Raw genomic sequence first — 12,057 nt, forward strand, 5'->3', positions numbered from 1 at the left:
GACATGTCCATGCTTATTGATACATGTAAGGCTAGCGGATTATTATTATGAAAATCATTCTGTAATAGATACGTTGTTGCTCCTATAAAGTAGACAATCTGAACATGTCAGCAGTGAAAGTGCTTTCTGCTCATGCAGTGCACAAAGCTGACAGAACAAAAAATACTTCGATGTCAAATAACGGTGGGTAGACTTCAATAGTTGTGTACAACAACATAAAGCTACCTGATGCTACATTCAAGCTATCGTTTACTTTATATCAAGTTGCGCAACAGAATACTTTGTAATTAAAGGGTGGTGATTGATAATCCCCACATGACTGCAGCATGCCTCAGTAAAGATATTGGTCTACTGGGTGGGGTAACTCAACACATAATGAATCTATACAATTCATAACAAAAGAAAGTTATTTTGCTCAATACGTAATACAAAGGAACCTCTTTGGAGCTTTTTGTAATACTTAGACGCTTCAGAAAAGCATGCTATAACAATACCTATAAACTTTATTTCTCAGTAAGTTTACTTCAGGCAGCTCTCCGCATGACATGAACATTACATGTATCTACATTTATACTGACTGAGTGGCTGTCTTTTAGCAGCAGCATGCTCCGGCAGCATAACCTGCTAAATCTCTTTTTGGCGTTCATGCTAGTTTCTGCTACTTCATCTAAAGGTTAGTTTTTTCTACTATTGATTTTAGTTGGACTTTCTCTGTGGCTCCCAGTTTTCTATCTTTTCTCTCTCTGTGGCTCCCAGTTTGCTACCTTTTCTCTCTCTGTGGCTCCCAGTTTGCTATCTTTTCTCTCTCTGTGGCTCCCAGTTTGCTATCTTTTCTCTCTCTGTGGCTCCCAGTTTGCTACCTTTTCTCTCTCTGTGGCTCCCAGTTTGCTACCTTTTCTCTCTCTGTGGCTCCCAGTTTGCTACCTTTTCTCTCTCTGTGGCTCCCAGTTTGCTACCTTTTCTCTCTCTGTGGCTCCCAGTTTGCTACCTTTTCTCTCTCTGTGGCTCCCAGTTTGCTACCTTTTCTCTCTCTGTGGCTCCCAGTTTGCTACCTTTTCTCTCTCTGTGGCTCCCAGTTTGCTACCTTTTTCTTGTTTGTTTCTTTTTCTTAGCAATACTTTGCTCTGTTTTTGATGTACGGAGCAAATGCCCTTGACCTGAGCACAAAAGTTGAAAAGTGTTTTACTTTTTGAGACGATGTCGGTATCTTCTTACAAATAACCTTAAAGCTATTACAGAATGCATGATAGATTCCAGTATGACAAACAAATCTATTTACAGACAGAAACCGCTTGCAATGTTTTTTATAAACTGGTTTGGGAAAGCAAAAATAGTCTTTGACTGACAACAGCTCTAATTTTTAAAAAACTGTGAATAAATAAACACACTTATTGCGGTTTGATGCAGGTTAGTAAACCAGAGTAGGCTATTATCCACAAGTTTGAGTATAAAAACAGAGTTATTATACACAAAGTTTGTACAGTAAAAGATACTAGCAACCTTCAAACATTAGGAAAATCTGGATGTTTCTGCTTGATACAGAGAATAAACCTCAGATTCGAGTTAAAATGGTAAATGGTTAATATTTGTTCAAGTATCTCGACTACAGCCAATCTTTGTCACTCAATGTTAATATTTATAAAAGACTCAGCGATGTAATAAGTAGGCATATAACTGAGTCACTTATTAAACAGACCAGAGAACTTTTTCAAAAAAGAAGTTATATTTAAACCAAAGATCTACTTCGCTGATATTTTTTGGAGCAATCTCAGGCTTGGGTCTTTAACATATCAAGCTTGGCTTTTGAACATATCGGGTCTATGCAGACTTTGATCTTGTGTGGTTAAATCTTTTTAATGCGCATAATTTTAATTTATCTATAAACATACTAAACCTCTTCACTTTTTCATTTTCATGAAAAATCTCTCTAAGCTCTTTTATGAATTTTGCCATTTCCTGTGTCACTGTAGCTGTTTATATTCAGTGCACAAAAGGTTTTAACATTATTGTCAACATAAACAGAAATATCTGAGAAGGCTTTATCCGCAACGGTCTTTCAATTGCTACACTTTGCATTGCATGTAAGAGATTACTGAGGAGTTCATAGTAGTATGACCAGCCAATCAAATAATTTGTTGAACTCTTGCTGAGTAAGCCAAAAACTTACAGTCTTTTGCATATTGAAAACTAGGCCAGCTTCTCTAGTCAAGCCTGTTTTCAACAAAATAAAACTAAATATAATTGTATTTGTTATTAATACTGACAATAATCAAGCTCAAAACACTACTTTCTAATATATCAAACATCCCCAACAAAAGTTTTGAATGATTGGATTTGTTATAAATATCATTTATAACAAATCCAATAATACAAAACTTATGGAAACATGAAAACTTACACATTTTTAAATTTAGGCTAGGTTTACCCTTAAATTTTTTTTAAAAACTGACAAAAAAAGATAGAGAAGCATTGAATGTTTCAGACCCCCAGTTGCCTGCCAAGATACTGAAGGAATCTAAACACACAGCAATAAAAGATGGAGAAATTGAAGGTGATGGAACTAATATCAGTCAATCTGAACCACCACCGACAGAGAGATCACCTCTTCTTCCTAACGCAACGGAAATCGATGAGCTAGTAGACGTAAAAGTCAGCAAAGAAGCGAGTGGAAAGATGAAATTAGACTTTGTGTCCCACGGCCGATTCCACAGCCTCAGTTTGACTGAGAGCAGGCAGAGGCTTAGTGATATATCTGCCCGATTTCTTGGCTTGTCAGATGAAACCCACACCAAGTTCAAGAAGAAGCTAAAAGCAAGTTTATACTATTCATAGCAGCTATGATGATGAGACAGCAGCATTTAATATTATAAACAACTAACAGTTGTAGAAATATTGCTAGAAGTAGTTGTGTCAGGTAAATACTAATATAATGCAAGACCTTATTATTGAACATGAAGAGAGAGTAAAAATTGAAAAAATTGGGTTTGCTCCTTGAACTAGTCACATGTGGCGATATAGAGTGTAAAACATTGGGGCTAGTATTATTAGGATGGTATTATATAGTAGTAGTGTTAGTATTAGTATTAGTAATAGTATTAGTATTAATGGTATTAGTAGCAGTAGTAGCAGTAGTAGCAGTAGTAGCAGTAGTAGCAGTAGTAGCAGTAGTAGCAGTAGTAGCAGTAGTAGCAGTAGTAGCAGTAGTAGCAGTAGTAGTATTAGTAGTAGTAGTAATAACAGTAGGAGTAATAGTATTGGTAATAGTTATTGCAACAATAATGGTAATACTAACACGAATAATGATAATAGTTATGGTGGTAGTAACAGTAATAGCAATAGAAATAGTATTAATAATAGTAACAGTAGTAGTAAGAGTACTGATCCAATTAGTATATTCAATAGACTTTTTCACTTGTATTGCGTCTTCATTCAAGTTATTTTGACTCCAGTTTTGTCTTTACTTAGCGGGAAAGTAACCTATGGCCACCTGCTGCATATATCTATTTTGCATGATTGCCGTATAGAACGGAATGTTTGCATTTAGCTGATCTCTATCTATTCAAATAATTATAGCTTAGACAAGCTGCGACAAGTGTTTGCTTAATGCTAGTGAAAAGCTGTTTTGAATAGATATTGCACACATACATGTACATGTAAAATGTAAAGCACTGACATATTACATGTAAACAGTAAAATCACAGGGCAAAGATTAATTATAATAACTTTTGGACACACTAAGAATATTTTCAAAGCTGTCAAAGAAAAAACTACATTTTTGTAAAATGTCTTTGACTGTCAATAACAGATTTTGTGTGAAGTCAAGCTATATGTATTTATGGTTGAAATAATACTTGTTTATCTGTAAAAGTCGAATTAAATTTTACGGTTGTATTAATATTATTCTAAACAGTTACTGTAAAATATTTTTAATTTTCACTGAAATTTCAGAAAATAAAGATGATGAGGGACATCAAGCATGGGGCTACAATAGCCATGAGTTTTGATGAAGAAGGCAATGCAGAGCCTATAATCCAGGTATGAGTTTTTAATACATAGTTTACTGATCGAGTCTGTTCTAGTCACAAATATCCTATTGATGTCTGTGTCTATGTGTGTGACATCCTATGGTTGTCTATGTTTCTGAGTGACATCCTATGATTGTCTGTGTCCGTATTTGTGACATCCTATGGTTGTCTGTGCCCATGTGTGTGACATCATATGGTTGTCTGTGTCCATGTGTGTGACATTTTATGGTTGTCTATGTTTCTGTGTGACATCCTATGGTTGTCTGGGTCCATGTTTGTGACATCCTATGATTGTCTGTGTTCATATTTGTGACATCCTATGGTTGTCTGTGCCCATGTGTGTGACATCCTATGGTTGTCTGTGTCCATGTGTGTGACACCTATGGTTGCCTGTGTCTATGTGTGTTACATCCTATGATTGTCTGTGTCCATATTTGTGACATCTTATGGTTGTCTGAGTCCATGTATGTGACATCCTATGGTTGTCTGTGTTCATATGTGTGACATGCTATGGTTGTCTGTGTCTATGTGTGTGAAATCGTATGGTTGTCTGTCTCCATGTGTTTGAAATCCTATGGTTGTCTGTGCCCATGTGTGTGACATACTATGGTTGTCTGTGTCCATTAGTGTGACATCCTATAGTTGTCTGTGCCCATGTGTGTGACATGCTATGGTTGTCTGTGCCCATGTGTATGACTTCCTATAGTTGTCGTGCCCATGTGTATGACATCCTATGGCTATATGTGTCCACATGTGTGACATACTACGGTTGTCTATGTTCATGTGTGTGATATCTTATGGTTGTCTGTGTCTATGTTTGTGACATCATATGGTTGTCTGTATGTGACAGCTTTAAAAAACTAAGCATAGTGCAAATCAATTATATAAACAATCCTATTCCCAAAACTGACAATAATTATGGCGAGTTTAAATATTTTTGTAAAATATAAACAGTCTGTGAGCTATGCTACATTTTTTTTAAAACTGAGAGATTTTCTAAACTGAAACAAACAAAAGAAAACTAAAGTGACTGGCAATCATAACTTTGTGGTTACCTTCGTTAATCACATTGTAAAGCTAAAAAAATCTACAGATGTTTAAGAGTGGTTTATCAGCCATACAAAACTCCTTTAGTTTTCTATTTACCATAAAAATTAATCAAACTATTTGTATGCCATATTGTGATTATAGAAATCAATATAAATCGCTTAAAACTTATCAAAAATTGTCATTTAGTATAATAGCAGAGTAATTATCACTTTAATAATATTGACCAATATAAATGCTAGTGATATAGGTAAAGAATGTACACTCCCCTGATCAAAATATGCTACGTGCTGTATGTATGCGCATCTCATAAGGGACTGACATAGATATAAAGAAAGCCACGCTTTCCCACTCTTACGCATGGACCGGAAATGATTCGGGGAGTTGTTTTCTTCCGAGTATTCTACTCCCGAGTAAACGCGGTTTTGTAAGATTGTTTTGTTTTTCATACTTCCAGTTTAGACAAGATTATATAATTCTTATATGTTTGTAGGATGATTCTAAAGTTTTAAGTTGATTAAATGATTAGTTTTGGAAATATTGCTAAAATACCGAGGGAGCTCCCGATTGACCGATAAATGAAAAATTTCTGCCGACAGAACATTACTTTCTAATCACATAGTGATTGAAATTCTTAGTAATGACGATCAAAAGCAGACAAAACCAAAAAGCTTTTCTTCAGCAACAAGAGCTTTACACTCAAACTGCTCGTCTTTTTATTTATAATAAACATACAGACTTTATCATACTCGCCGACCATCAACCAATCAGACTCGCCGATCATCAACCAATCAGACTCGCTGATCATCAACCAATCAGACTCGCCGACCATAAACCAACCAGACTCGCCGATCATCAACCAATCAGACTCGCTGATCATCAACCAATCAGACTCGCCAACCATAAACCAATCAGACTCGCCGATCATCAACCAATCAGACTCACTGATCATCAACCTTTCTGTTTCTTCAGTTGCCTCTAAAACATTACATCTTAAAAACTATTTAATTTATTTTATTTCTGTTTTTTTTTAAATTTTGTTCCATGAGCTTGAACTTTGAAATAATACTCAGCCAAAAAGGAATTGGGCTATTCTAAGTAATTTCACAGTCAACTAAAAGTTGTTAGTGTAGTCTAGGATAAGGGGATTTGTTTTTGTATGCAAGGTTAGGCTTCGAAGAGTTAACCAATATAAATACATGTTTATGTGCATTTATGTAGAAACATGTTCTGCTTTCATAATTTACCAAAACCCAACTTATAGAGCGACTAGCTTCATAAGAGGCCATAAGCAATTACTGTGTCATGATAAAATTGCATGTAGCACAATGACCTCTCATTTTGGTGGTTGAAGTTCTCATCGTTCGTCGGAAACTGAAGTGGATTATCATATCTAGATGTACGCCACTTATTATGTGTGTGACTTACTAACTTGATTCATATTTTGTTTTTGCTAGATATAAAATTGTAGCCTTGAAAAAACATATTTGAAGATGCAAGTACTTATCTCCATTTAGTTTAAAAAAGCTGTGCTGGTTGGTTCATGCCCAACTAGGTCAGTATGAAAGTGTCAGCATACTAGTTGAGATCAAACAAATCAGTATAATAGTCAGCCATTGTACCAGCCAGTCAATATTATGGTCAATCGGTATTCAGGCCAGTGAGTAGGTAGGTCAGAGTTCTGACCAATCAGAGAAGGGGCCAACCTACTGACACATTGTATTGACCAGTATTCCATTCAGTAAACCTTGACATATTCTCATGAATGAACTTGTAGTTGTGTCTTTAAATTTGGCATCTGTCTCTTGGCAATAGACGCAGTGATTTTACGTTTCAGCGTTACGTTTTATATCATATTTTGCCATGTTGCTATTAATTCCATTTTGGGGAAAGGAATGTGCACTCACACTACTGGTGATACGAGCCGACAAGGTAGCTTAAGAATAATCGAGATTCAATGTTATCCTTTACACCATCAAAAACCTATTGTAAGGGTCCAATACTTGGTCTACTTGCTTGGCCCTGTTTCGTGTAAGCCATGTTTGCTCTTTAGATATAAGACTTGGTCTCAATCTTTTTTTTAATTTTGTATTCAGAAGAGAGTGAGCTGGCCAAACCAAATACCAAAAAGGCGGATATGTAACAGTTTAAAGCCTAGGCTCAAGAAAATTTGAGTTGTCATTCTGTTTAAATCCTCTGTTTGAAAACTCTTCTGCGCAGTTGTTTTTCAGTTTATTTTACTTCTAGTATGCTAGAATTGCAAAAATTGGGTCACTTTGTACAAAATATGTTTTTAGTATAATTCCAAAGTTTTAAATTTAGTGAACTACTATTTTTTGAGATATCACAAATATACTGCCAAAATTTAAAACTAACTAAGGAATGAAAAATGACTGCTAACAGGATGGTTTCATATTATGCACTGATTGAAATTCTTGGTAATGAAAGCTCAGAAATACCCAAAGATAATAAATTTTCTCTCATCAGCAAAAAGAGCTTTATATTAAAACTATCTGCTTTTCTATTCATAACGAATTTACACGCCGTATCAGGCTCGGTGTAACGAATATACACACCGTATCAGACTCTGTGCAACAAATATACACACCGTATCAGACTCGGTGTAACGAATATGCACACCGTATCAGACTCGGTGTAACGAATATGCACACCGTATCAGACTCAGTGTAACGAATATACACACTGTATTAGACTCGGTGTAACGAATATACACACTGTATCAGACTCGGTGTAACGAATATGCACACCATATCAGACTCGGTGTAACGAATATACACACTGTATCAGACTCGGTGTAACGAATATACACACCGCATCAGACTCTGTGTAACAAATATACACACCGTATCAGACTCATTGTAACGAATATACACACCATATCAGACTCGGTGTAACGAATATACACACCGTATCAGACTCGGTGTAACGAATATACACACCGTATCAGACTCGGTGTAACGAATATACACACCATATCAGACTCGGTGTAACGAATATACACACCGTATCAGACTCGGTGTAATGAATTTACACACTCTATCAGACTCGGTGTATTGAATTTACACACTCTATCAGACTCGGTCTACTGCAACCATTGTTTCTTCAGTTACCTCTGAAACATCAATTATTTGAAAGAGTGTGAAATAAGAACTATCCACTCTATATTACTGTATTTCTATTATTTTACTGTTTTTTAAAAGTTAGAGCATTAGAACGATATTCAGTTGAAAAGGATATGCGGGGCATTCTAAATGCTTTTATAGTTGATGGAATGTTGTTGATGCTGTCTACAATCAGAGATTTGCTTGTGTATACCCATGTGTATACCCATGTGTATACTCATGTGTATACTCATGTGTATACTCATGTGTATACTCATGTGTATACCCATGTGTATACTCATGTACAATAATATGCTTGTGTATACATGTACAATACCCGGCTTCAAGGTGTTAATAAGTAAAAGTAAGACTAGAATTTATGGACAATCCCAAAGTTTAAATAAATAATATCTCTGATATAACTCTGATATGTGAATGATTATGCAGGGAGGAGTCTTCAGGCTAGGAAAGCATGAGTTCAAACTGAATAAAGGAGAAGACAGTCAGAAGATGCGAATTTCCAAGCGTGCGATTGACACCAGAGTCGAGCTGGGCAGTGACGGAGGTTAACTTCATTGTAATACAATCATTAGCATCTTATGGCTCAATGCTCTAGCATGCAATTTATCTTGTGCAATCACCGATAGGAATCTCCTTATTTGAGCTGTGTGTTTATCCAAATCCGCTTTCTATGTCAACTCTATTACGTTGACGGAAGGCATGGGCTTCCGTCAATGTAATAGAGAAAATAATTATAGTTTTCTGTTAACGACAAGAATATATTTTATTATAAGCCATAACGTTTCTGATTTTGAAACATATTTCTTCATAACAGTTTTATCTAATAGGGACACTAGTTCTTCATGTTGACTGATATGGTCTATTATATACATTGTATATCATTCTTTTAGCAACAACTATGAACATAAAATTATTTTAGCTCACACCTCCTACCTGTCGATGAGATGCACCCTCCTGCTGACAGTGGCTATGAGCTTAAATAAACCCTTATGTTACACCTTATGTTCCCTTTTGCTATGGTGTACCCTCTTCTTGACAGCTCCTTCAGGCTGAAAATAGCCTTAGATTACATCTCTTACCTGACGGTGTCGGTTGCAGTGTTATACTATACTCTTTTTAGTTCATGTTGACCTGCAAAGAAAGAAAAGACAACTCAATGTTGAAGTGACACCAATATCATCCGTGGTAGAAACAGTCATGATAGTCGACTATTCTATTTGGGCTAAAATGTCTTCTGAAGAGATCAGGGCGGAAGGAATAGACGATCACATGATAAACGTGGTCCTCTACTTTGCACACCTCACAGAGATCGTAAGTATGCTGCTATGTATGGATGACATGACAGATTCAGTAGATTCGACAAATATTAAGAACTCTAAAGTCTAATTAATTAACATATACGAAGTCCAATTAAGACACCGAAATATATGACTAACTAAAATCCTAGACAATCGTTCTAAAGATTTGCTAAACCTAAACAAATTTTAGATGCACAAATACTGAAAAATAACTGAACTTTATGACATATTATTATAATATATTATTATAACATATTATTTAAACCAGTATGTTAACAGACAGTCAAGGTAACGAAAAGTCTTTAAGCAAAAAGTTTCATAGACTGTAAGCTTTCAACTGGAAGAGCTATGTTCTGTTATACCATCATCCTTTGTTATTGTTATGCCGATCTTAATTTTGAAAGACATTCCTAATGTATTAAACTACATGTACAATAAAGAGACAGCTGATCCTATCAGCACTTAAACCTATTGATAATATTAGAATACAAGCCTAGTGATCATATTACATGCCTATTTAATGAATACCTATTTCGCAACTTTTGTTATCGCCATTTACATGCGTAGGACTTGTGCAAGACAAAACAAGGTAACTAGAGCGCAAATGGATGCAACAGTTTAGAAAACATACTGAATCATGCACATGTCAGCTTAGTATTCTTATATATTTGAGAAGCAAATTGGGTGTTATTTTTGTTTCTCAATTGTGAAAAGCCGACACACCTTCATCATTCTTTACAAAAGCAAGAGGTTACACAACTTTAAACTGTCATTGATCAGTGGTAAAAACAACTTTAGAAACATGAGTATTAGGGTACTTTTGGATTTGTTACATATAGGGGGTAAATATTATGGTACACACAAGGGAGTACACATAGGGAGTACATGTAGGGGTACACATAGAGGTACACATTTTGGGTACACATATGTGGTATACATTATGGAAATACATAGGGGGTACAGAGAGGGGGTAAACATATGGAGTACACATAAGGGAAATACAAATGGGGTACAGAAAGGGAGTACACATAGGGAGTCCAATTAGGGGCACACATAAGTACACATAAGGGGAATACACAGAGGTGATACACATAGGAAATATACATAAGGAGTATACCTAGAGAGTACACATAGGAGGTACACATTTAGGATACACATAGGGAGTACACATAGGGGTACACATAGGGGGTACGCGTAGGAAGTACACATAAAACTAGGTGTACACAATGAGCCTCGAAGATTATAATTGAAAACTCAACATTTTATGAGAACTGTGACGGTTTTTGCCATAGCGGAGAGACAAGGATACAATAAGGGTTTGTCAACAGTAGATAACCACACACATGGTGATGCAGCATTAAATGCAACAGATTAAAATATTAATCACTATTTTGTTGTGTTTATATTGACAACTGAATATTTTAATAAACACAATAATGTTTGTCAAAACTGTATTGATGGATACATTCCCTAGTTATGCATAGAGTAATTTCTGTACCAGTCAATGATGCTGAAAGCAGCATATAGAGAATAACTCCAAAATTATGGATATGTGTATGATTAATGCTTGCTTTCACGATACATGCTTTTGATAATCAGTCATGTGTACCCTTTAAAGTCCACACTGTGAGTACTGAAAGCAGCACTAGTCTAATATAATATTATAGGAATATTATATAAATATTCCTATAATATTTTCCAATTTAAGACTAGCTGTAAGGTAGGCTATGTCTGGCATTTCTTTCATTTTTTATCACATAGCCCGCAGGTAGCCCGCAGGTGAATGTTTAGAAGGCTGGTTCTCAATGATCAGACAGAGTTTTAAAACCAAATATTTTTGTGACTTAGTGGAAGGCCTGCAACAAATGTGTGTAAAGTTTGGATAAAATAAGTCACAAAACGTGGAAATGTAGTGTTCACGAAAACTAACAAACACACACAATGACAAAATGGAATTAAAAATTATAGTTATAGAGATGGCTGTTTGCAGAACAGGCAGATATAAATAGCACACATACATGTAGAAAATAAAACTACCCCACTCTAAACGATTAACGTTTCTAGGACTGTTGTGAACATTACAGACAAAATTGATTTAGTAATCATTGTTCCGCATGACAAGCTATTAAGCATCAAAATGGAGTATGTTTTAGACAGATGCCTCTAACTTTGGCTTTCTCTGTAGACTATTAGGCTAGTGAAACATTTCCATCTTACCTCATAAGTTATTATGTCATAACATATACTTTGTCTCTTTCAAATTGTTCAACAAATACGAATTGATTATCGCAGCCATTATTATTGATTAAGCATTTCGCAATCATACTGAACAATGAGTCATGAGGTATTGCGAGTCCAATTATGATCCTTGCACTATTCTTTACCAGATGGTTCTCAAGTCTTAGAAAAGATAATAATAAATGGTAATACACCGCAGTAGTTTGCTTCCTGTTTACAAACTGAGACTTCAAGTATTTTACAAGAGCTGACAATGTGACCATGCGGTGATTATCCATTAGAGTTGCTTACCCACTGCTATGATAA

The sequence above is a fragment of the Watersipora subatra genome, chromosome 7 (assembly GCF_963576615.1).
Source record: "Watersipora subatra chromosome 7, tzWatSuba1.1, whole genome shotgun sequence".
In the NCBI taxonomy this organism is placed as follows: domain Eukaryota; kingdom Metazoa; phylum Bryozoa; class Gymnolaemata; order Cheilostomatida; family Watersiporidae; genus Watersipora; species Watersipora subatra.